Below are 17,785 nucleotides of genomic sequence, written 5' to 3'. Positions count from 1 at the left end.
TTCCAAAAGTTGATTAATTTGTATCCAAAACAATGGAAAGGTAATGATTTCCAAAGAAATTTGGGTATTTTTTCAATGTAACAGTTTAGATAAAGATAAAAGCATAGGTTCCGGCGAGGTTCGAACTCGCGACTTTCTGCGTGTAAAGCAGATGTGATAACCACTACACCACAGAACCGTTACCAAGGTATAGAGAGTTTTATATAAAAGTTGATGAATTTGTATCCAAAACAATGGAACGGTAATTATTTCCAAAGAAATTTGGGTATTTTTTTAATGAAACAGTTAAGATAAAGATAAAAGCATAGGTTCCGGCGAGGTTCGAACTCGCGACTTTCTGCGTGTAAAGCAGATGTGATAACTACTACACCACAGAACCGTTACCAAGGTTTAGAGAGTTTTATCTAAAAGTTGATTAATTTGTATCCAAATCAATGGAAAGGTAATGATTTCCAAAGAAATTTGGGTATTTTTTCAATGTAACAGTTTAGATAAAGATAAAAGCATAGGTTCCGGCGAGGTTCGAACTCGCGACTGTCTGCGTGTAAAGCAGATGTGATAACCACTACACCACAGAACCGTTACCAAGGTATAGAGAGTTTTATATAAAAGTTGATGAATTTGTATCCAAAACAATGGAAAGGTAATTATTTCCAAAGAAATTTGGGTATTTTTTTAATGAAACAGTTAAGATAAAGATAAAAGCATAGGTTCCGGCGAGGTTCGAACTCGCGACTTTTCGCGTGTAAAGCAGATGTGATAACTACTACACCACAGAACCGTTACCAAGGTATAGAGAGTTTTATCTAAAAGTTGATTAATTTGTATCCAAAACAATGGAAAGGTAATCATTCCCAAAGAAATTTGGGTATTTTTTCAATGTAACAGTTTAGATAAAGATAAAAGCATAGGTTCCGGCGAGATTCGAACTCGCGACTTTCTGCGTGTAAAGCAGATGTGATAACCACTACACCACAGAACCGTTACCAAGGTATAGAGAGTTTTATCTAAAAGTTGATTAATTTGTATCCAAAACAATGGAAAGGTAATGATTTCCAAAGAAATTTGGGTATTTTTTCAATGTAACAGTTTAGATAAAGATAAAAGCATAGGTTCCGGCGAGGTTCGAACTCGCGACGTTCTGCGTGTAAAGCAGATGTGATAACCACTACACCACAGAACCGTTACCAAGGTATAGAGAGTTTTATATAAAAGTTGATGAATTTGTATCCAAAACAATGGAAAGGTAATGATTTCCAAAGAAATTTGGGTATTTTTTTAATGAAACAGTTAAGATAAAGAGGAAAGCATAGGTTCCGGCGAGGTTCGAACTCGCGACTTTCTGCGCGTAAAGCAGATGTGATAACCACTACACCACAGAACCGTTACAAAGGTATAGAGAGTTTTATCTTAAAGTTGATTAATTTGTATCCAAAACAATGGAAAGGTAATGATTTCCAAAGAAATTTGGGTATTTTTTCAATGTAACAGTTTAGATAAAGATAAAAGCATAGGTTCCGGCGAGGTTCGAACTACCGACTTTCTGCGTGTAAAGCAGATGTGATAACCACTACACCACAGAACCGTTACCAAGGTGTAGAGAGTTTTATATAAAAGTTGATTAATTTGTATCCAAAACAATGGAAAGGTAATGATTTCCAAAGAAATTTTGGCATTTTTTCAATGTAACAGTTTAGATAAAGATAAAAGCATAGGTTCCGGCGAGGTTCGAACTCGCGACTTTCTGCGTGTAAAGCAGATGTGATAACAACTACACCACAGAACCGTTACCAAGGTATAGAGAGCTTTATCTAAAAGTTGATTAATTTGTATCCAAAACAATGGAACGGTAATGATAGCCAAAGAAATTTGGGTATTTTTTCAATGAAACAGTTAATATAAAGATAAAAGCATAGGTTCCGGCGAGGTCCGAACTCGCGACTTTCTGCGTGTAAAGCAGATGTGAAAACCACTATACCACAGAACCGTTACCAAGGTATAGAGAGTTTTATCTAAAAGTTGATTAATTTGTATCCAAAACAATGGAAAGGTAATGATTTCCAAAGAAATTTGGGTATTTTTTCAATGTAACAGTTAAGATAAAGATAAAAGCATAGGTTCCGGCGAAGTTCGAACTCGCGACTTTCTGCGTGTAAAGCAGATGTGATAACAACTACACCACCGAACCGTTACCAAGGTATAGAGAGTTTTATCTAAAAGTTGATTAATTTGTATCCAAAACAATGGAAAGGTAATGATTTCCAAAGAAATTTGGGTATTTTTTCAATGTAACAGTTTAGATAAGTATAAAAGCATAGGTTCCGGCGAGGTTCGAACTCGCGACTTTCTGCGTGTAAAGCAGATGTGATAACCACTACACCACAGAACCGTTACCAAGGTATAGAGAGTTTTATCTAAAAGTTGATTAATTTGTATCCAAAGCAATGGAAAGGTAATGATAGCCAAAGAAATTTGGGTATTTTTTCAATGAAACAGTTAATATAAAGATAAAAGCATAGGTTCCGGCGAGGTCCGAACTCGCGACTTTCTGCGTGTAAAGCAGATGTGATAACCACTATACCACAGAACCGTTACCAAGGTATAAAGAGTTTTATCTAAAAGTTGATTAATTTGTATCCAAAACAATGGAAAGGTAATGATTTCCAAAGAAATTTGGGTATTTTTTCAATGTAACAGTTAAGATACAGATAAAAGCATAGGTTCCGGCGAGATTCGAACTCGCGACTTTCTGCGTGTAAAGCAGATGTGATAACCACTACACCACAGAACCGTTACCAAGGAATAGAGAGTTTTATCTAAAAGTTGATTAATTTGTATCCAAAACAATGGAAAGGTAATGATTTCCAAAGAAATTTGGGTATTTTTTCAATGTAACAGTTTAGATAAAGAGGAAAGCATAGGTTCCGGCGAGGTTCGAACTCGCGACTTTCTGCGTGTAAAGCAGATGTGATAACCACTACACCACAGAACCGTTACCAAGGTATAGAGAGTTTTATATAAAAGTTGATGAATTTGTATCCAAAACAATGGAACGGTAATTATTTCCAAAGAAATTTGGGTATTTTTTTAATGAAACAGTTAAGATAAAGATAAAAGCATAGGTTCCGGCGAGGTTCGAACTCGCGACTTTTTGCGTGTAAAGCAGATGTGATAACTACTACACCACAGAACCGTTACCAAGGTATAGAGAGTTTTATCTAAAAGTTGATTAATTTGTATCCAAAACAACGGAAAGGTAATGACTCCCAAAGAAATTTTGGTATTTTTTCAATGTAACAGTTTGAATAAAGATAAAAGCATAGGTTCCGGCGAGATTCGAACTCGCGACTTTCTGCGTGTAAAGCAGATGTGATAACCACTACACCACAGAACCGTTACCAAGGTATAGAGAGTTTTATCTAAAAGTTGATTAATTTGTATCCAAAACAATGGAAAGGTAATCATTTCCAAAGAAATTTGGGTATTTTTTCAATGTAACAGTTTAGATAAAGATAAAAGCATAGGTTCCGGCGAGGTCCGAACTCGCGACGTTCTGCGTGTAAAGCAGATGTGATAACTACTACACCACAGAACCGTTACCAAGGTATAGAGAGTTTTATATAAAAGTTGATGAATTTGTATCCAAAACAATGGAAAGGTAATTATTTCCAAAGAAATTTGGGTATTTTTTTAATGAAACAGTTAAGATAAAGATAAAAGCATAAGTTCCGGCGAGGTTCGAACTCGCGACTTTCTGCGTGTAAAGCAGATGTGATAACCACTACACCACAGAACCGTTACCAAGGTATAGAGAGTTTTATCTAAAAGTTGATTAGTTTGTATCCAAAACAATGGAAAGGTAATGATTTCCATAGAAATTTGGGTATTTTTTCAATGTAACAGTTTAGATAAAGATAAAAGCATAAGTTCCGGCGAGGTTCGAACTCGCGACTTTCTGCGTGTAAAGCAGATGTGATAACCACTACACCACAGAACCGTTACCAAGGTATAGAGAGTTTTATCTAAAAGTTGATTAATTTGTATCCAAAACAATGGAAAGGTAATGATTTCCAAAGAAATTTGGGTATTTTTTCAATGTAACAGTTTAGATAAAGATAAAAGCATAGGTTCCGGCGAGGTTCGAACTCGCGACGTTCTGCGTGTAAAGCAGATGTGATAACCACTACACCACAGAACCGTTACCAAGGTATAGAGAGTTTTATATAAAAGTTGATGAATTTGTATCCAAAACAATGGAACGGTAATTATTTCCAAAGAAATTTGGGTATTTTTTTAATGAAACAGTTAAGATAAAGATAAAAGCATAGGTTCCGGCGAGGTTCGAACTCGCGACTTTCTGCGTGTAAAGCAGATGTCATAACCACTACACCACAGAACCGTTACCAAGGTATAGAGAGTTTTATATAAAAGTTGATTAATTTGTATCCAAAACAATGGAAAGGTAATGATTTCCAAAGAAATTTGGGTATTTTTTCAATGTAACAGTTTAGATAAAGATAAAAGCATAGGTTCCGGCGAGATTACACTCGCGACTTTCTGCGTGTAAAGCAGATGTGATAACCACTACACCACAGAGCCGTTACCAAGGTATAGAGAGTTTTATCTAAAAGTTGATTAATTTGTATCCAAAACAATGGAAAGGTAATGATTCCCAAAGAAATTTGGGTATTTTTTCAATGTAACAGTTTAGATAAAGATAAAAGCATAGGTTCCGGCGAGGTTCGAACTCGCGACTTTCTGCGTGTAAAGCAGATGTGATAACCACTACACCACAGAACCGTTACCAAGGTATAGAGAGTTTTATCTAAAAGTTGATTAATTTGTATCCAAAACAATGGAAAGGTAATGATTTCCAAAGAAATTTTGGTATTTTTTCAATGTAACAGTTTAGATAAAGATAAAAGCATAGGTTCCGGCGAGGTTCGAACTCGCGACTTTCAGCGTGTAAAGCAGATGTGATAACCACTACACCACAGAACCGTTACCGAGGTATAGAGAGTTTTATCTAAAAGTTGATTAGTTTGTATCCAAAACAATGGAAAGGTAATGATTTCCAAAGAAATTTGGGTATTTTTTCAATGTAACAGTTTAGATAAAGATAAAAGCATAGGTTCCGGCGAGGTTCGAACTCGCGACTTTCTGCGTGTAAAGCAGATGTCATAACCACTACACCACAGAACCGTTACCAAGGTATAGAGAGTTTTATCCAAAAGTTGATTAATTTGTATCCAAAACAATGGAAAGGTAATGATTTCCAAAGAAATTTGGGTATTTTTTCAATGTAACAGTTTAGATAAAGATAAAAGCATAGGTTCCGGCGAGGTTCGAACTCGCGACTTTCTGCGTGTAAAGCAGATGTGCTAACTACTACACCACAGAACCGTTACCAAGGTATAGAGAGTTTTATATAAAAGTTGATGAATTTGTATCCAAAACAATGGAACGGTAATTATTTCCAAAGAAATTTGGGTATTATTTTAATGAAACAGTAAAGATAAAGATAAAAGCATAGGTTCCGGCGAGGTTCGAACTCGCGACTTTCTGCGTGTAAAGCAGATGTGATAACTACTACACCACAGAACTGTTACCAAGGTATATAGAGTTTTATCTAAAAGTTGATTAATTTGTATCCAAAACAATGGAAAGGTAATGATTTCTAAAGAAATTTGGGTATTTTTTCAATGTAACAGTTTAGATAAAGATAAAAGCATAGGTTCCGTCGAGATTCGAACCCGCGATTTTCTGCGTGTAAAGCAGATGTGATAACCACTACACCACAGAACCGTTACCAAGATATAGAGAGTTTTATATAAAAGTTTATTAATTTGTATCCAAAACAATGGAACGGTAATTATTTCCAAAGAAATTTGGGTATTTTTTTAATGAAACAGTTAAGATAAAGATAAAAGCATAGGTTCCGGCGAGGTTCGAACTCGCGACTTTCTGCGTGTAAAGCAGATGTGATAACCACTACACCACAGAACCGTTACCAAGGTATAGAGAGTTTTATATAAAAGTTGATGAATTTGTATCCAAAGCAATGGAAAGGTAATGATTTCCAAAGAAATTTGGGTATTTTTTCAATGTAACAGTTTAGATAAAGATAAAAGCATAGGTTCCGGCGAGGTTCGAACTAGCGACTTTCTGCGTGTTAAGCAGATGTGATAACCACTACACCACAGAACCGTTACCAAGGTGTAGAGAGTTTTATCCAAAAGTTGATGAATTTATATCCAAAACAATGGAACGGTAATTATTTCCAAAGAAATTTTTGTATTTTTTCAATGAAACAGTAAAGATAAAGATAAAAGCATAGGTTCCGGCGAGGTTCGAACTAGCGACTTTCTGCGTGTAAAGCAGATGTGATAACCACTACACCACAGAACCGTTACCAAGGTATAGAGAGTTTTATCTAAAAGTTGATTAGTTTGTATCCAAAACAATGGAAAGGTAATGATTTCCATAGAAATTTGGGTATTTTTTCAATGTAACAGTTTAGATAAAGATAAAAGCATAGGTTCCGGCGAGGTTCGAACTCGCGATTTTCTGCGTGTAAAGCAGATGTGATAACCACTACACCACAGAACCGTTACCAAGATATAGAGAGTTTTATATAAAAGTTTATTAATTTGTATCCAAAACAATGGAACGGTAATTATTTCCAAAGAAATTTGGGTATTTTTTCAATGTAACAGTTTAGATAAAGATAAAAGCATAGGTTCCGGCGAGGTTCGAACTAGCGACTTTCTGCGTGTAAAACAGATGTCATAACCACTACACCACAGAACCGTTACCAAGGTATAGAGAGTTTTATCTAAAAGTTGATTAATTTGTATCCAAAACAATGGAAAGGTAATGATTTCCAAAGAAATTTGGGTATTTTTTCAATGTAACAGTTTAGATAAAGATAAAAGCATAGGTTCCGGCGAGATTCGAACTCGCGACTTTCTGCGTGTAAAGCAGATGTGATAACCACTACACCACAGAACCGTAACCAAGGTATAGAGAGTTTTATCTAAAAGTTGATTAATTTGTATCCAAAACAATGGAAAGGTAATGATTCCCAAAGAAATTTGGGTATTTTTTCAATGTAACAGTTTAGATAAAGATAAAAGCATAGGTTCCGGCGAGGTTCGAACTCGCGACTTTCTGCGTGTAAAGCAGATGTGATAACCACTACACCACAGAACCGTTACCAAGGTATAGAGAGTTTTATCTAAAAGTTGATTAATTTGTATCCAAAACAATGGAAAGGTAATGATTTCCAAAGAAATTTGGGTATTTTTTCAATGTAACAGTTTAGATAAAGATAAAAGCATAGGTTCCGGCGAGGTTCGAACTCGCGACTTTCAGCGTGTAAAGCAGATGTGATAACCACTACACCACAGAACCGTTACCAAGGTATAGAGAGTTTTATCTAAAAGTTGATTAGTTTGTATCCAAAACAATGGAAAGGTAATGATTTCCAAAGAAATTTTGGTATTTTTTCAATGTAACAGTTTAGATAAAGATAAAAGCATAGGTTCCGGCGAGGTTCGAACTCGCGACTTTCTGCGTGTAAAGCAGATGTGATAACCACTACACCACAGAACCGTTACCAAGGTATAGAGAGTTTTATCCAAAAGTTGATTAATTTGTATCCAAAACAATGGAAAGGTAATGATTTCCAAAGAAATTTGGGTATTTTTTCAATGTAACAGTTTAGATAAAGATAAAAGCATAGGTTCCGGCGAGGTTCGAACTAGCTACTTTCTGCGTGTTAAGCAGATGTGATAACCACTACACCACAGAACCGTTACCAAGGTGTAGAGAGTGTTATCTAAAAGTTGATTAATTTGTATCCAAAACAATGGAAAGGTAATGATTTCCAAAGAAATTTTGGTATTTTTTCAATGAAACAGTTAAGATAAAGATAAAAGCATAGGTTCCGGCGAGGTTCGAACTCGCGACTTTCTGCGTGTAAAGCAGATGTGATAACCACTACACCACAGAACCGTTACCAAGGTATAGAGAGTTTTATATAAAAGTTGATTAATTTGTATCCAAAACAATGGAAAGGTAATGATTTCCAAAGAAATTTGGGTATTTTTTCAATGTAACAGTTTAGATAAAGATAAAAGCATAGGTTCCGGCGAGGTTCGACCCCGCGACTTTCTGCGTGTAAAGCAGATGTGATACCCACTACACCACAGAACCGTTACCAAGGTATAGAGAGTTTTATATACAAGTTGATGAATTTGTATCCAAAACAATGGAACAGTAATGACTTCCAAAGAAATTTTGGTATTTTTTCAATGTAACAGTTAAGATAAAGACAAAAGCATAGGTTCCGGCGAGGTTCGAACTCGCGACTTTCTGTGTGTAAAGCAGATGTGAAAACCACTACACCACAGAACCGTTACCAAGGTATAGAGAGTTTTATATAAAAGTTGATTAATTTGTATCCAAAACAATGGAAAGGTAATGATTTCCAAAGAAATTTGGGTATTTTTTCAATGAAACAGTTAAGATTAAGATAAAAGCATAGGTTCCGGCGAGGTTCGAACTCGCGACTTTCTGCGTGTAAAGCAGATGTGATAACCAATACACCACAGAACCGTTACCAAGGTATAGAGAGTTTTATCTAAAAGTTGATTAATTTGTATCCAAAACAATGGAAAGGTAATGATTTCCAAAGAAATTTGGGTATTTTTTCAATAAAAAAGTTAAGATATAGATAAAAGCATAGGTTCCGGCGAGGTTCGAACTCGCGACTTTCTGCGTGTAAAGCAGATGTGATAACCACTACACCACAGAACCGTTACCAAGGTATAGAGAGTTTTATCTAAAAGTTGATTAATTTGTATCCAAAACAATGGAAAGGTAATGATTTCCAAAGAAATTTGGGTATTTTTTTAATGAAACAGTTAAGATAAAGATAAAAGCATAGGTTCCGGCGAGGTTCGAACTCGCGACTTTCTGCGTGTAAAGCAGATTTGATTACCACTACACCAGAGAACCGTTACCAAGGTATAGAGAGTTTTATCTAAAAGTTGATTAATTTGTATCCAAAACAATGGAAAGGTAATCATTTCCAAAGAAATTTAGGTATTTTTTCAATGTAACAGTTAAGATAAAGATAAAAGCATAGGTTCCGGCGAGGTTCGAACTCGCGACTTTCTGTGTGTAAAGCAGATGTGAAAACCACTACACCACAGAACCGTTACCAAGGTATAGAGAGTTTTATCTAAAAATTGATTAATTTGTATCCAAAACAATGGAAAGGTAATGATTTCCAAAGAAATTTGGGTATTTTTTCAATGAAACAGTTAAGATTAAGATGAAAGCATAGGTTCCGGCGAGGTTCGAACTCGCGACTTTCTGCGTGTAAAGCAGATGTGATAACCACTACACCACAGAACCGTTACCAAGGTATAGAGAGTTTTATCTAAAAGTTGATTAATTTGTATCCAAAACAATGGAAAGGTAATTATTTCCAAAGAAATTTGGGTATTTTTTCAATGAAACAGTTAAGATATAGATAAAAGCATAGGTTCCGGCGAGGTTCGAACTCGCGACTTTCTGCGTGTAAAGCAGATGTGATAACCACTACACCACAGAACCGTTACCAAGGTATAGAGAGTTTTATCTAAAAGTTGATTAATTTGTATCCAAAACAATGGAAAGGTAATGATTTCCAAAGAAATTTGGGTATTTTTTCAATGAAACAGTTAAGATAAAGATAAAAGCATAGGTTCCGGCGAGGTTCGAACTCGCGACTTTCTGCGTGTAAAGCAGATGTGATTACCACTACACCAGAGAACCGTTACCAAGGTATAGAGAGTTTTATCTAAAAGTTGATTAATTTGTATCCAAAACAATGGAAAGGTAATGATTTCCACAGAATTTTGGGTATTTTTTCAATGTAACAGTTTAGATAAAGATAAAAGCATAGGTTCCGGCGAGGTTCGAACTAGCGACTTTCTGCGTGTTAAGCAGATGTGATAACCAATACACCACAGAACCGTTACCAAGGTGTAGAGAGTTTTTTCTAAAAGTTGATTAATTTGTATCCAAAACAATGGAAAGGTAATGATTTCCAAAGAAATTTGGGTATTTTTTCAATGAAACAGTTAAGATAAAGATAAAAGCATAGGTTCCGGCGAGGTTCGAACTCGCGACTTTCTGCGTGTAAAGCAGATGTGATACCCACTACACCACAGAACCGTTACCAAGGTATAGAGAGTTTTATATAAATATTGATGAATTTGTATCCAAAACAATGGAAACGTAATGATTTCCAAAGAAATTTGGGTATTTTTTCAATGAAACAGTAAAGATTAAGATGAAAGCATAGGTTCCGGCGAGGTTCGAACTCGCGACTTTCTGCGTGTAAAGCAGATGTGATAACCACTACACCACAGAACCGTTACCAAGGTATAGAGAGTTTTATCTAAAAGTTGATTAATTTGTATCCAAAACAATGGAAAGGTAATTATTTCCAAAGAAATTTGGGTATTTTTTCAATGAAACAGTTAAGATATAGATAAAAGCATAGGTTCCGGCGAGGTTCGAACTCGCGACTTTCTGCGTGTAAAGCAGATGTGATAACCACTACACCACAGAACCGTTACCAAGGTATAGAGAGTTTTATCTAAAAGTTGATTATTTGTATCCAAAACAATGGAAAGGTAATGATTTCCAAAGAAATTTGGGTATTTTTTCAATGAAACAGTTAAGATAAAGATAAAAGCATAGGTTCCGGCGAGGTTCGAACTCGCGACTTTCTGCGTGTAAAGCAGATGTGATTACCACTACACCAGAGAACCGTTACCAAGGTATAGAGAGTTTTATCTAAAAGTTGATTAATTTGTATCCAAAACAATGGAAAGGTAATGATTTCCACAGAATTTTGGGTATTTTTTCAATGTAACAGTTTAGATAAAGATAAAAGCATAGGTTCCGGCGAGGTTCGAACTAGCGACTTTCTGCGTGTTAAGCAGATGTGATAACCACTACACCACAGAACCGTTACCAAGGTGTAGAGAGTTTTTTCTAAAAGTTGATTAATTTGTATCCAAAACAATGGAAAGGTAATGATTTCCAAAGAAATTTGGGTATTTTTTCAATGAAACAGTTAAGATAAAGATAAAAGCATAGGTTCCGGCGAGGTTCGAACTCGCGACTTTCTGCGTGTAAAGCAGATGTGATACCCACTACACCACAGAACCGTTACCAAGGTATAGAGAGTTTTATATAAAAGTTGATGAATTTGTATCCAAAACAATGGAACAGTAATGATTTCCAAAGAAATTTGGGTATTTTTTCAATGTAACAGTTAAGATAAAGATAAAAGCATAGGTTCCGGCGAGGTTCGAACTCGCGACTTTCTGTGTGTAAAGCAGATGTGAAAACCACTACACCACAGAACCGTTACCAACGTATAGAGAGTTTTATCTAAAAGTTGATTAATTTGTATCCAAAACAATGGAAAGGTAATGATTTCCAAAGAAATTTGGGTATTTTTTAAATGAAACAGTTAAGATTAAGATAAAAGCATAGGTTCCGGCGAGGTTCGAACTCGCGACTTTCTGCGTGTAAAGCAGATGTGATAACGACTACACCACAGAACCGTTACCAAGGTATAGAGAGTTTTATCTAAAAGTTGATTAATTTGTATCCAAAACAATGGAAAGGTAATCATTTCCAAAGAAATTTAGGTATTTTTTCAATGTAACAGTTAAGATAAAGATAAAAGCATAGGTTCCGGCGAGGTTCGAACTCGCGACTTTCTGTGTGTAAAGCAGATGTGAAAACCACTACACCACAGAACCGTTACCAAGGTATAGAGAGTTTTATCTAAAAATTGATTAATTTGTATCCAAAACAATGGAAAGGTAATGATTTCCAAAGAAATTTGGGTATTTTTTCAATGAAACAGTTAAGATTAAGATGAAAGCATAGGTTCCGGCGAGGTTCGAACTCGCGACTTTCTGCGTGTAAAGCAGATGTGATAACCACTACACCACAGAACCGTTACCAAGGTATAGAGAGTTTTATCTAAAAGTTGATTAATTTGTATCCAAAACAATGGAAAGGTAATTATTTCCAAAGAAATTTGGGTATTTTTTCAATGAAACAGTTAAGATATAGATAAAAGCATAGGTTCCGGCGAGGTTCGAACTCGCGACTTTCTGCGTGTAAAGCAGATGTGATAACCACTACACCACAGAACCGTTACCAAGGTATAGAGAGTTTTATCTAAAAGTTGATTATTTGTATCCAAAACAATGGAAAGGTAATGATTTCCAAAGAAATTTGGGTATTTTTTCAATGAAACAGTTAAGATAAAGATAAAAGCATAGGTTCCGGCGAGGTTCGAACTCGCGACTTTCTGCGTGTAAAGCAGATGTGATTACCACTACACCAGAGAACCGTTACCAAGGTATAGAGAGTTTTATCTAAAAGTTGATTAATTTGTATCCAAAACAATGGAAAGGTAATGATTTCCACAGAATTTTGGGTATTTTTTCAATGTAACAGTTTAGATAAAGATAAAAGCATAGGTTCCGGCGAGGTTCGAACTAGCGACTTTCTGCGTGTTAAGCAGATGTGATAACCACTACACCACAGAACCGTTACCAAGGTGTAGAGAGTTTTTTCTAAAAGTTGATTAATTTGTATCCAAAACAATGGAAAGGTAATGATTTCCAAAGAAATTTGGGTATTTTTTCAATGAAACAGTTAAGATAAAGATAAAAGCATAGGTTCCGGCGAGGTTCGAACTCGCGACTTTCTGCGTGTAAAGCAGATGTGATACCCACTACACCACAGAACCGTTACCAAGGTATAGAGAGTTTTATATAAATATTGATGAATTTGTATCCAAAACAATGGAAACGTAATGATTTCCAAAGAAATTTGGGTATTTTTTCAATGAAACAGTAAAGATTAAGATGAAAGCATAGGTTCCGGCGAGGTTCGAACTCGCGACTTTCTGCGTGTAAAGCAGATGTGATAACCACTACACCACAGAACCGTTACCAAGGTATAGAGAGTTTTATCTAAAAGTTGATTAATTTGTATCCAAAACAATGGAAAGGTAATTATTTCCAAAGAAATTTGGGTATTTTTTCAATGAAACAGTTAAGATATAGATAAAAGCATAGGTTCCGGCGAGGTTCGAACTCGCGACTTTCTGCGTGTAAAGCAGATGTGATAACCACTACACCACAGAACCGTTACCAAGGTATAGAGAGTTTTATCTAAAAGTTGATTATTTGTATCCAAAACAATGGAAAGGTAATGATTTCCAAAGAAATTTGGGTATTTTTTCAATGAAACAGTTAAGATAAAGATAAAAGCATAGGTTCCGGCGAGGTTCGAACTCGCGACTTTCTGCGTGTAAAGCAGATGTGATTACCACTACACCAGAGAACCGTTACCAACGTATAGAGAGTTTTATCTAAAAGTTGATTAATTTGTATCCAAAACAATGGAAAGGTAATGATTTCCACAGAATTTTGGGTATTTTTTCAATGTAACAGTTTAGATAAAGATAAAAGCATAGGTTCCGGCGAGGTTCGAACTAGCGACTTTCTGCGTGTTAAGCAGATGTGATAACCACTACACCACAGAACCGTTACCAAGGTGTAGAGAGTTTTTTCTAAAAGTTGATTAATTTGTATCCAAAACAATGGAAAGGTAATGATTTCCAAAGAAATTTGGGTATTTTTTCAATGAAACAGTTAAGATAAAGATAAAAGCATAGGTTCCGGCGAGGTTCGAACTCGCGACTTTCTGCGTGTAAAGCAGATGTGATACCCACTACACCACAGAACCGTTACCAAGGTATAGAGAGTTTTATATAAAAGTTGATGAATTTGTATCCAAAACAATGGAACAGTAATGATTTCCAAAGAAATTTGGGTATTTTTTCAATGTAACAGTTAAGATAAAGATAAAAGCATAGGTTCCGGCGAGGTTCGAACTCGCGACTTTCTGTGTGTAAAGCAGATGTGAAAACCACTACACCACAGAACCGTTACCAACGTATAGAGAGTTTTATCTAAAAGTTGATTAATTTGTATCCAAAACAATGGAAAGGTAATGATTTCCAAAGAAATTTGGGTATTTTTTAAATGAAACAGTTAAGATTAAGATAAAAGCATAGGTTCCGGCGAGGTTCGAACTCGCGACTTTCTGCGTGTAAAGCAGATGTGATAACCACTACACCACAGAACCGTTACCAAGGTATAGAGAGTTTTATCTAAAAGTTGAATTATTTGTATCCAAAACAATGGAAAGGTAATGATTCCAAAGAAATTTGGGCATTTTTTCAATGAAACAGTTAAGATATAGATAAAGGCATAGGTTCCGGCGAGGTTCGAACTCGCGACTTTCTGCGTGTAAAGCAGATGTGATAACCACTACACCACAGAACCGTTACCAAGGTATAGAGAGTTTTATCTAAAAGTTGATTAATTTGTATCCAAAACAATGGAAAGGTAATGATTTCCAAAGAAATTTGGGTATTTTTTTAATGAAACAGTTAAGATAAAGATAAAAGCATAGGTTCCGGCGAGGTTCGAACTCGCGACTTTCTGCGTGTAAAGCAGATGTGATTACCACTACACCAGAGAACCGTTACCAAGGTATAGAGAGTTTTATCTAAAAGTTGATTAATTTGTATCCAAAACAATGGAAAGGTAATCATTTCCAAAGAAATTTAGGTATTTTTTCAATGTAACATTTAAGATAAAGATAAAAGCATAGGTTCCGGCGAGGTTCGAACTCGCGACTTTCTGTGTGTAAAGCAGATGTGAAAACCACTACACCACAGAACCGTTACCAAGGTATAGAGAGTTTTATCTAAAAATTGATTAATTTGTATCCAAAACAATGGAAACGTAATGATTTCCAAAGAAATTTGGGTATTTTTTCAATGAAACAGTTAAGATTAAGATAAAAGCATAGGTTCCGGCGAGGTTCGAACTCGCGACTTTCTGCGTGTAAAGCAGATGTGATAACCACTTCACCACAGAACCGTTACCAAGGTATAGAGAGTTTTATCTAAAAGTTGATTAATTAGTATCCAAAACAATGGAAAGGTAATTATTTCCAAAGAAATTTGGGTATTTTTTCAATGAAACAGTTAAGATATAGATAAAAGCATAGGTTCCGGCGAGGTTCGAACTCGCGACTTTCTGCGTGTAAAGCAGATGTGATAACCACTACACCACAGAACCGTTACCAAGGTATAGAGAGTTTTATCTAAAAGTTGATTAATTTGTATCCAAAACAATGGAAAGGTAATGATTTCCAAAGAAATTTGGGTATTTTTTCAATGAAACAGTTAAGATAAAGATAAAAGCATAGGTTCCGGCGAGGTTCGAACTCGCGACTTTCTGCGTGTAAAGCAGATGTGATTACCACTACACCAGAGAACCGTTACCAAGGTATAGAGAGTTTTATCTAAAAGTTGATTAATTGGTATCCAAAACAATGGAAAGGTAATGATTTCCACAGAATTTTGGGTATTTTTTCAATGTAACAGTTTAGATAAAGATAAAAGCATAGGTTCCGGCGAGGTTCGAACTAGCGACTTTCTGCGTGTTAAGCAGATGTGATAACCACTACACCACAGAACCGTTACCAAGGTGTAGAGAGTTTTTTCTAAAAGTTGATTAATTTGTATCCAAAACAATTGAAAGGTAATGATTTCCAAAGAAATTTGGGTATTTTTTCAATGAAACAGTTAAGATAAAGATAACAGCATAGGTTCCGGCGAGGTTCGAACTCGCGACTTTCTGCGTGTAAAGCAGATGTGATAACCACTACACCACAGAACCGTTACCAAGGTATAGAGAGTTTTATCTAAAAGTTGATTAATTTGTATCCAAAACAATGGAAAGGTAATGATTTCCAAAGAAATTTGGGTATTTTTTCAATGTAACAGTTTAGATAAAGATAAAAGCATAGGTTCCGGCGACGTTCGACCTCGCGACTTTCTGCGTGTAAAGCAGATCTGATAACCACTACACCACAGAACCGTTAACAAGGTATAGAGAGTTTTATATAAAAGTTGATGAATTTGTATCCAAAACAATGGAACAGTAATGATTTCCAAAGAAATTTGGGTATTTTTTCAATGTAACAGTTAAGATAAAGATAAAAGCATAGGTTCCGGCGAGGTTCGAACTCGCGACTTTCTGTGTGTAAAGCAGATGTGAAAACCACTACACCACAGAACCGTTATCAAGGTATAGAGAGTTTTATCTAAAAGTTGATTAATTTGTATTCAAAACAATGGAAAGGTAATGATTTCCAAAGAAATTTGGGTATTTTTTCAATGAAACAGTTAAGATTAAGATAAAAGCATAGGTTCCGGCGAGTTTCGAACTCGCGACTTTCTGCGTGTAAAGCAGATGTGATAACCACTACACCACAGAACCGTTACCAAGGTATAGAGAGTTTTATCTAAAAGTTGATTAATTTGTATCCAAAACAATGGAAAGGTAATGATTTCCAAAGAAATTTGGGTATTTTTTCAATGAAACAGTTAAGATAAAGATAAAAGCATAGGTTCCGGCGAGGTTCGAACTCGCGACTTTCTGCGTGTAAAGCAGATGTGATTACCACTACACCACAGAACCGTTACCAAGGTATAGAGAGTTTTATCTAAAAGTTGATTAATTTGTATCCAAAACAATGGAAAGGTAATGATTTCCACAGAATTTTGGGTATTTTTTTTATGTAACAGTTTAGATAAAGATAAAAGCATAGGTTCCGGCGAGGTTCGAACTAGCGACTTTCTGCGTGTTAAGCAGATGTGATAACCACTACACCACAGAACCGTTACCAAGGTGTAGAGAGTTTTTTCTAAAAGTTGATTAATTTGTATCCAAAACAATGGAAAGGTAATGATTTCCAAAAAAATTTGGGTATTTTTTCAATGAAACAGTTAAGATAAAGATAAAAGCATAGGTTCCGGCGAGGTTCGAACTCGCGACTTTCTGCGTGTAAAGCAGATGTGATAACCACTACACCACAGAACCGTTACCAAGGTATAGAGAGTTTTATCTAAAAGTTGATTAATTTGTATCCAAAACAATGGAACAGTAATGATTTCCAAAGAAATTTGGGTATTTTTTCAATGTAACAGTTAAGATAAAGATAAAAGCATAGGTTCCGGCGAGGTTCGAACTCGCGACTTTCTGTGTGTAAAGCAGATGTGAAAACCACTACACCACAGAACCGTTATCAAGGTATAGAGAGTTTTATCTAAAAGTTGATTAATTTGTATTCAAAACAATGGAAAGGTAATGATTTCCAAAGAAATTTGGGTATTTTTTCAATGAAACAGTTAAGATTAAGATAAAAGCATAGGTTCCGGCGAGTTTCGAACTCGCGACTTTCTGCGTGTAAAGCAGATGTGATAACCACTACACCACAGAACCGTTACCAAGGTATAGAGAGTTTTATCTAAAAGTTGATTAATTTGTATCCAAAACAATGGAAAGGTAATGATTTCCAAAGAAATTTGGGTATTTTTTCAATGAAACAGTTAAGATAAAGATAAAAGCATAGGTTCCGGCGAGGTTCGAACTCGCGACTTTCTGCGTGTAAAGCAGATGTGATTACCACTACACCACAGAACCGTTACCAAGGTATAGAGAGTTTTATCTAAAAGTTGATTAATTTGTATCCAAAACAATGGAAAGGTAATGATTTCCACAGAATTTTGGGTATTTTTTTTATGTAACAGTTTAGATAAAGATAAAAG

At 35.5% G+C, this 17,785-nt stretch overlaps 76 non-coding genes across 76 annotated transcripts; all 76 read right to left on the bottom strand.

Moving 5' to 3' along the window:
- Positions 1–105: 105 nt before the first annotated feature.
- On the bottom strand, positions 106–178 carry Trnav-uac (transfer RNA valine (anticodon UAC)). The gene has a single exon. It is a non-coding gene; the product is annotated as a tRNA-Val (tRNA).
- Positions 179–306: 128 nt separating this feature from the next.
- On the bottom strand, positions 307–379 carry Trnav-uac (transfer RNA valine (anticodon UAC)). The gene has a single exon. It is a non-coding gene; the product is annotated as a tRNA-Val (tRNA).
- A 128-nt stretch (positions 380–507) lies between these two features.
- On the bottom strand, positions 508–580 carry Trnav-uac (transfer RNA valine (anticodon UAC)). Its single transcript has one exon. It is a non-coding gene; the product is annotated as a tRNA-Val (tRNA).
- A 329-nt stretch (positions 581–909) lies between these two features.
- On the bottom strand, positions 910–982 carry Trnav-uac (transfer RNA valine (anticodon UAC)). The gene has a single exon. It is a non-coding gene; the product is annotated as a tRNA-Val (tRNA).
- A 128-nt stretch (positions 983–1,110) lies between these two features.
- Positions 1,111–1,183, bottom strand: Trnav-uac (transfer RNA valine (anticodon UAC)). Its single transcript has one exon. It is a non-coding gene; the product is annotated as a tRNA-Val (tRNA).
- A 128-nt stretch (positions 1,184–1,311) lies between these two features.
- On the bottom strand, positions 1,312–1,384 carry Trnav-uac (transfer RNA valine (anticodon UAC)). The gene has a single exon. It is a non-coding gene; the product is annotated as a tRNA-Val (tRNA).
- A 329-nt stretch (positions 1,385–1,713) lies between these two features.
- On the bottom strand, positions 1,714–1,786 carry Trnav-uac (transfer RNA valine (anticodon UAC)). Its single transcript has one exon. It is a non-coding gene; the product is annotated as a tRNA-Val (tRNA).
- Positions 1,787–2,316: 530 nt separating this feature from the next.
- Positions 2,317–2,389, bottom strand: Trnav-uac (transfer RNA valine (anticodon UAC)). The gene has a single exon. It is a non-coding gene; the product is annotated as a tRNA-Val (tRNA).
- A 128-nt stretch (positions 2,390–2,517) lies between these two features.
- On the bottom strand, positions 2,518–2,590 carry Trnav-uac (transfer RNA valine (anticodon UAC)). Its single transcript has one exon. It is a non-coding gene; the product is annotated as a tRNA-Val (tRNA).
- A 128-nt stretch (positions 2,591–2,718) lies between these two features.
- Trnav-uac (transfer RNA valine (anticodon UAC)) lies at positions 2,719–2,791 on the bottom strand. Its single transcript has one exon. It is a non-coding gene; the product is annotated as a tRNA-Val (tRNA).
- A 128-nt stretch (positions 2,792–2,919) lies between these two features.
- On the bottom strand, positions 2,920–2,992 carry Trnav-uac (transfer RNA valine (anticodon UAC)). The gene has a single exon. It is a non-coding gene; the product is annotated as a tRNA-Val (tRNA).
- A 128-nt stretch (positions 2,993–3,120) lies between these two features.
- Trnav-uac (transfer RNA valine (anticodon UAC)) lies at positions 3,121–3,193 on the bottom strand. Its single transcript has one exon. It is a non-coding gene; the product is annotated as a tRNA-Val (tRNA).
- A 128-nt stretch (positions 3,194–3,321) lies between these two features.
- Trnav-uac (transfer RNA valine (anticodon UAC)) lies at positions 3,322–3,394 on the bottom strand. The gene has a single exon. It is a non-coding gene; the product is annotated as a tRNA-Val (tRNA).
- Positions 3,395–3,522: 128 nt separating this feature from the next.
- On the bottom strand, positions 3,523–3,595 carry Trnav-uac (transfer RNA valine (anticodon UAC)). The gene has a single exon. It is a non-coding gene; the product is annotated as a tRNA-Val (tRNA).
- Positions 3,596–3,723: 128 nt separating this feature from the next.
- Positions 3,724–3,796, bottom strand: Trnav-uac (transfer RNA valine (anticodon UAC)). The gene has a single exon. It is a non-coding gene; the product is annotated as a tRNA-Val (tRNA).
- Positions 3,797–3,924: 128 nt separating this feature from the next.
- Trnav-uac (transfer RNA valine (anticodon UAC)) lies at positions 3,925–3,997 on the bottom strand. The gene has a single exon. It is a non-coding gene; the product is annotated as a tRNA-Val (tRNA).
- A 128-nt stretch (positions 3,998–4,125) lies between these two features.
- Positions 4,126–4,198, bottom strand: Trnav-uac (transfer RNA valine (anticodon UAC)). The gene has a single exon. It is a non-coding gene; the product is annotated as a tRNA-Val (tRNA).
- A 128-nt stretch (positions 4,199–4,326) lies between these two features.
- On the bottom strand, positions 4,327–4,399 carry Trnav-uac (transfer RNA valine (anticodon UAC)). The gene has a single exon. It is a non-coding gene; the product is annotated as a tRNA-Val (tRNA).
- Positions 4,400–4,727: 328 nt separating this feature from the next.
- Trnav-uac (transfer RNA valine (anticodon UAC)) lies at positions 4,728–4,800 on the bottom strand. The gene has a single exon. It is a non-coding gene; the product is annotated as a tRNA-Val (tRNA).
- A 128-nt stretch (positions 4,801–4,928) lies between these two features.
- On the bottom strand, positions 4,929–5,001 carry Trnav-uac (transfer RNA valine (anticodon UAC)). The gene has a single exon. It is a non-coding gene; the product is annotated as a tRNA-Val (tRNA).
- Positions 5,002–5,129: 128 nt separating this feature from the next.
- Trnav-uac (transfer RNA valine (anticodon UAC)) lies at positions 5,130–5,202 on the bottom strand. The gene has a single exon. It is a non-coding gene; the product is annotated as a tRNA-Val (tRNA).
- Positions 5,203–5,330: 128 nt separating this feature from the next.
- Positions 5,331–5,403, bottom strand: Trnav-uac (transfer RNA valine (anticodon UAC)). The gene has a single exon. It is a non-coding gene; the product is annotated as a tRNA-Val (tRNA).
- A 128-nt stretch (positions 5,404–5,531) lies between these two features.
- Trnav-uac (transfer RNA valine (anticodon UAC)) lies at positions 5,532–5,604 on the bottom strand. The gene has a single exon. It is a non-coding gene; the product is annotated as a tRNA-Val (tRNA).
- A 329-nt stretch (positions 5,605–5,933) lies between these two features.
- Trnav-uac (transfer RNA valine (anticodon UAC)) lies at positions 5,934–6,006 on the bottom strand. The gene has a single exon. It is a non-coding gene; the product is annotated as a tRNA-Val (tRNA).
- Positions 6,007–6,134: 128 nt separating this feature from the next.
- Positions 6,135–6,207, bottom strand: Trnav-aac (transfer RNA valine (anticodon AAC)). Its single transcript has one exon. It is a non-coding gene; the product is annotated as a tRNA-Val (tRNA).
- Positions 6,208–6,335: 128 nt separating this feature from the next.
- Trnav-uac (transfer RNA valine (anticodon UAC)) lies at positions 6,336–6,408 on the bottom strand. Its single transcript has one exon. It is a non-coding gene; the product is annotated as a tRNA-Val (tRNA).
- A 128-nt stretch (positions 6,409–6,536) lies between these two features.
- Trnav-uac (transfer RNA valine (anticodon UAC)) lies at positions 6,537–6,609 on the bottom strand. The gene has a single exon. It is a non-coding gene; the product is annotated as a tRNA-Val (tRNA).
- Positions 6,610–6,938: 329 nt separating this feature from the next.
- On the bottom strand, positions 6,939–7,011 carry Trnav-uac (transfer RNA valine (anticodon UAC)). Its single transcript has one exon. It is a non-coding gene; the product is annotated as a tRNA-Val (tRNA).
- A 128-nt stretch (positions 7,012–7,139) lies between these two features.
- Trnav-uac (transfer RNA valine (anticodon UAC)) lies at positions 7,140–7,212 on the bottom strand. The gene has a single exon. It is a non-coding gene; the product is annotated as a tRNA-Val (tRNA).
- Positions 7,213–7,340: 128 nt separating this feature from the next.
- On the bottom strand, positions 7,341–7,413 carry Trnav-uac (transfer RNA valine (anticodon UAC)). The gene has a single exon. It is a non-coding gene; the product is annotated as a tRNA-Val (tRNA).
- A 128-nt stretch (positions 7,414–7,541) lies between these two features.
- On the bottom strand, positions 7,542–7,614 carry Trnav-uac (transfer RNA valine (anticodon UAC)). Its single transcript has one exon. It is a non-coding gene; the product is annotated as a tRNA-Val (tRNA).
- Positions 7,615–7,943: 329 nt separating this feature from the next.
- On the bottom strand, positions 7,944–8,016 carry Trnav-uac (transfer RNA valine (anticodon UAC)). Its single transcript has one exon. It is a non-coding gene; the product is annotated as a tRNA-Val (tRNA).
- A 329-nt stretch (positions 8,017–8,345) lies between these two features.
- On the bottom strand, positions 8,346–8,418 carry Trnav-uac (transfer RNA valine (anticodon UAC)). Its single transcript has one exon. It is a non-coding gene; the product is annotated as a tRNA-Val (tRNA).
- Positions 8,419–8,546: 128 nt separating this feature from the next.
- On the bottom strand, positions 8,547–8,619 carry Trnav-uac (transfer RNA valine (anticodon UAC)). The gene has a single exon. It is a non-coding gene; the product is annotated as a tRNA-Val (tRNA).
- A 128-nt stretch (positions 8,620–8,747) lies between these two features.
- Trnav-uac (transfer RNA valine (anticodon UAC)) lies at positions 8,748–8,820 on the bottom strand. The gene has a single exon. It is a non-coding gene; the product is annotated as a tRNA-Val (tRNA).
- A 329-nt stretch (positions 8,821–9,149) lies between these two features.
- Trnav-uac (transfer RNA valine (anticodon UAC)) lies at positions 9,150–9,222 on the bottom strand. Its single transcript has one exon. It is a non-coding gene; the product is annotated as a tRNA-Val (tRNA).
- Positions 9,223–9,350: 128 nt separating this feature from the next.
- Positions 9,351–9,423, bottom strand: Trnav-uac (transfer RNA valine (anticodon UAC)). Its single transcript has one exon. It is a non-coding gene; the product is annotated as a tRNA-Val (tRNA).
- A 128-nt stretch (positions 9,424–9,551) lies between these two features.
- Trnav-uac (transfer RNA valine (anticodon UAC)) lies at positions 9,552–9,624 on the bottom strand. Its single transcript has one exon. It is a non-coding gene; the product is annotated as a tRNA-Val (tRNA).
- A 128-nt stretch (positions 9,625–9,752) lies between these two features.
- Positions 9,753–9,825, bottom strand: Trnav-uac (transfer RNA valine (anticodon UAC)). Its single transcript has one exon. It is a non-coding gene; the product is annotated as a tRNA-Val (tRNA).
- A 329-nt stretch (positions 9,826–10,154) lies between these two features.
- Trnav-uac (transfer RNA valine (anticodon UAC)) lies at positions 10,155–10,227 on the bottom strand. Its single transcript has one exon. It is a non-coding gene; the product is annotated as a tRNA-Val (tRNA).
- Positions 10,228–10,355: 128 nt separating this feature from the next.
- On the bottom strand, positions 10,356–10,428 carry Trnav-uac (transfer RNA valine (anticodon UAC)). Its single transcript has one exon. It is a non-coding gene; the product is annotated as a tRNA-Val (tRNA).
- A 128-nt stretch (positions 10,429–10,556) lies between these two features.
- On the bottom strand, positions 10,557–10,629 carry Trnav-uac (transfer RNA valine (anticodon UAC)). The gene has a single exon. It is a non-coding gene; the product is annotated as a tRNA-Val (tRNA).
- Positions 10,630–10,756: 127 nt separating this feature from the next.
- On the bottom strand, positions 10,757–10,829 carry Trnav-uac (transfer RNA valine (anticodon UAC)). The gene has a single exon. It is a non-coding gene; the product is annotated as a tRNA-Val (tRNA).
- A 128-nt stretch (positions 10,830–10,957) lies between these two features.
- Positions 10,958–11,030, bottom strand: Trnav-aac (transfer RNA valine (anticodon AAC)). The gene has a single exon. It is a non-coding gene; the product is annotated as a tRNA-Val (tRNA).
- A 128-nt stretch (positions 11,031–11,158) lies between these two features.
- On the bottom strand, positions 11,159–11,231 carry Trnav-uac (transfer RNA valine (anticodon UAC)). The gene has a single exon. It is a non-coding gene; the product is annotated as a tRNA-Val (tRNA).
- A 128-nt stretch (positions 11,232–11,359) lies between these two features.
- Trnav-uac (transfer RNA valine (anticodon UAC)) lies at positions 11,360–11,432 on the bottom strand. Its single transcript has one exon. It is a non-coding gene; the product is annotated as a tRNA-Val (tRNA).
- A 128-nt stretch (positions 11,433–11,560) lies between these two features.
- Positions 11,561–11,633, bottom strand: Trnav-uac (transfer RNA valine (anticodon UAC)). The gene has a single exon. It is a non-coding gene; the product is annotated as a tRNA-Val (tRNA).
- Positions 11,634–11,761: 128 nt separating this feature from the next.
- Trnav-uac (transfer RNA valine (anticodon UAC)) lies at positions 11,762–11,834 on the bottom strand. The gene has a single exon. It is a non-coding gene; the product is annotated as a tRNA-Val (tRNA).
- A 128-nt stretch (positions 11,835–11,962) lies between these two features.
- On the bottom strand, positions 11,963–12,035 carry Trnav-uac (transfer RNA valine (anticodon UAC)). Its single transcript has one exon. It is a non-coding gene; the product is annotated as a tRNA-Val (tRNA).
- A 128-nt stretch (positions 12,036–12,163) lies between these two features.
- Trnav-uac (transfer RNA valine (anticodon UAC)) lies at positions 12,164–12,236 on the bottom strand. Its single transcript has one exon. It is a non-coding gene; the product is annotated as a tRNA-Val (tRNA).
- Positions 12,237–12,363: 127 nt separating this feature from the next.
- Positions 12,364–12,436, bottom strand: Trnav-uac (transfer RNA valine (anticodon UAC)). The gene has a single exon. It is a non-coding gene; the product is annotated as a tRNA-Val (tRNA).
- A 128-nt stretch (positions 12,437–12,564) lies between these two features.
- Positions 12,565–12,637, bottom strand: Trnav-aac (transfer RNA valine (anticodon AAC)). Its single transcript has one exon. It is a non-coding gene; the product is annotated as a tRNA-Val (tRNA).
- A 128-nt stretch (positions 12,638–12,765) lies between these two features.
- On the bottom strand, positions 12,766–12,838 carry Trnav-uac (transfer RNA valine (anticodon UAC)). The gene has a single exon. It is a non-coding gene; the product is annotated as a tRNA-Val (tRNA).
- A 128-nt stretch (positions 12,839–12,966) lies between these two features.
- Positions 12,967–13,039, bottom strand: Trnav-uac (transfer RNA valine (anticodon UAC)). The gene has a single exon. It is a non-coding gene; the product is annotated as a tRNA-Val (tRNA).
- A 128-nt stretch (positions 13,040–13,167) lies between these two features.
- Trnav-uac (transfer RNA valine (anticodon UAC)) lies at positions 13,168–13,240 on the bottom strand. Its single transcript has one exon. It is a non-coding gene; the product is annotated as a tRNA-Val (tRNA).
- Positions 13,241–13,367: 127 nt separating this feature from the next.
- On the bottom strand, positions 13,368–13,440 carry Trnav-uac (transfer RNA valine (anticodon UAC)). Its single transcript has one exon. It is a non-coding gene; the product is annotated as a tRNA-Val (tRNA).
- Positions 13,441–13,568: 128 nt separating this feature from the next.
- Trnav-aac (transfer RNA valine (anticodon AAC)) lies at positions 13,569–13,641 on the bottom strand. The gene has a single exon. It is a non-coding gene; the product is annotated as a tRNA-Val (tRNA).
- A 128-nt stretch (positions 13,642–13,769) lies between these two features.
- Positions 13,770–13,842, bottom strand: Trnav-uac (transfer RNA valine (anticodon UAC)). Its single transcript has one exon. It is a non-coding gene; the product is annotated as a tRNA-Val (tRNA).
- A 128-nt stretch (positions 13,843–13,970) lies between these two features.
- Trnav-uac (transfer RNA valine (anticodon UAC)) lies at positions 13,971–14,043 on the bottom strand. The gene has a single exon. It is a non-coding gene; the product is annotated as a tRNA-Val (tRNA).
- Positions 14,044–14,171: 128 nt separating this feature from the next.
- On the bottom strand, positions 14,172–14,244 carry Trnav-uac (transfer RNA valine (anticodon UAC)). Its single transcript has one exon. It is a non-coding gene; the product is annotated as a tRNA-Val (tRNA).
- Positions 14,245–14,371: 127 nt separating this feature from the next.
- On the bottom strand, positions 14,372–14,444 carry Trnav-uac (transfer RNA valine (anticodon UAC)). The gene has a single exon. It is a non-coding gene; the product is annotated as a tRNA-Val (tRNA).
- Positions 14,445–14,572: 128 nt separating this feature from the next.
- Positions 14,573–14,645, bottom strand: Trnav-uac (transfer RNA valine (anticodon UAC)). Its single transcript has one exon. It is a non-coding gene; the product is annotated as a tRNA-Val (tRNA).
- A 128-nt stretch (positions 14,646–14,773) lies between these two features.
- Trnav-uac (transfer RNA valine (anticodon UAC)) lies at positions 14,774–14,846 on the bottom strand. Its single transcript has one exon. It is a non-coding gene; the product is annotated as a tRNA-Val (tRNA).
- A 128-nt stretch (positions 14,847–14,974) lies between these two features.
- Trnav-uac (transfer RNA valine (anticodon UAC)) lies at positions 14,975–15,047 on the bottom strand. Its single transcript has one exon. It is a non-coding gene; the product is annotated as a tRNA-Val (tRNA).
- A 128-nt stretch (positions 15,048–15,175) lies between these two features.
- On the bottom strand, positions 15,176–15,248 carry Trnav-uac (transfer RNA valine (anticodon UAC)). Its single transcript has one exon. It is a non-coding gene; the product is annotated as a tRNA-Val (tRNA).
- Positions 15,249–15,376: 128 nt separating this feature from the next.
- Trnav-uac (transfer RNA valine (anticodon UAC)) lies at positions 15,377–15,449 on the bottom strand. Its single transcript has one exon. It is a non-coding gene; the product is annotated as a tRNA-Val (tRNA).
- A 128-nt stretch (positions 15,450–15,577) lies between these two features.
- Trnav-aac (transfer RNA valine (anticodon AAC)) lies at positions 15,578–15,650 on the bottom strand. The gene has a single exon. It is a non-coding gene; the product is annotated as a tRNA-Val (tRNA).
- A 128-nt stretch (positions 15,651–15,778) lies between these two features.
- Positions 15,779–15,851, bottom strand: Trnav-uac (transfer RNA valine (anticodon UAC)). Its single transcript has one exon. It is a non-coding gene; the product is annotated as a tRNA-Val (tRNA).
- A 329-nt stretch (positions 15,852–16,180) lies between these two features.
- Trnav-uac (transfer RNA valine (anticodon UAC)) lies at positions 16,181–16,253 on the bottom strand. Its single transcript has one exon. It is a non-coding gene; the product is annotated as a tRNA-Val (tRNA).
- Positions 16,254–16,381: 128 nt separating this feature from the next.
- Positions 16,382–16,454, bottom strand: Trnav-uac (transfer RNA valine (anticodon UAC)). Its single transcript has one exon. It is a non-coding gene; the product is annotated as a tRNA-Val (tRNA).
- A 128-nt stretch (positions 16,455–16,582) lies between these two features.
- On the bottom strand, positions 16,583–16,655 carry Trnav-uac (transfer RNA valine (anticodon UAC)). The gene has a single exon. It is a non-coding gene; the product is annotated as a tRNA-Val (tRNA).
- Positions 16,656–16,783: 128 nt separating this feature from the next.
- Positions 16,784–16,856, bottom strand: Trnav-aac (transfer RNA valine (anticodon AAC)). The gene has a single exon. It is a non-coding gene; the product is annotated as a tRNA-Val (tRNA).
- A 128-nt stretch (positions 16,857–16,984) lies between these two features.
- Positions 16,985–17,057, bottom strand: Trnav-uac (transfer RNA valine (anticodon UAC)). The gene has a single exon. It is a non-coding gene; the product is annotated as a tRNA-Val (tRNA).
- Positions 17,058–17,185: 128 nt separating this feature from the next.
- Trnav-uac (transfer RNA valine (anticodon UAC)) lies at positions 17,186–17,258 on the bottom strand. The gene has a single exon. It is a non-coding gene; the product is annotated as a tRNA-Val (tRNA).
- Positions 17,259–17,386: 128 nt separating this feature from the next.
- On the bottom strand, positions 17,387–17,459 carry Trnav-uac (transfer RNA valine (anticodon UAC)). Its single transcript has one exon. It is a non-coding gene; the product is annotated as a tRNA-Val (tRNA).
- Positions 17,460–17,587: 128 nt separating this feature from the next.
- Positions 17,588–17,660, bottom strand: Trnav-uac (transfer RNA valine (anticodon UAC)). Its single transcript has one exon. It is a non-coding gene; the product is annotated as a tRNA-Val (tRNA).
- Between the last annotated feature and the right edge of the window lie 125 nt (positions 17,661–17,785).

Source organism: Euprymna scolopes, chromosome 46 (genome assembly GCF_053919585.1).
Source record: "Euprymna scolopes isolate OS-2025 chromosome 46, ASM5391958v1, whole genome shotgun sequence".
Lineage (NCBI taxonomy): Eukaryota > Metazoa > Mollusca > Cephalopoda > Sepiida > Sepiolidae > Euprymna > Euprymna scolopes.
Note: the sequence above shows the minus strand (reverse complement) of the source record. Positions and strands in the feature narration are given on the sequence as shown.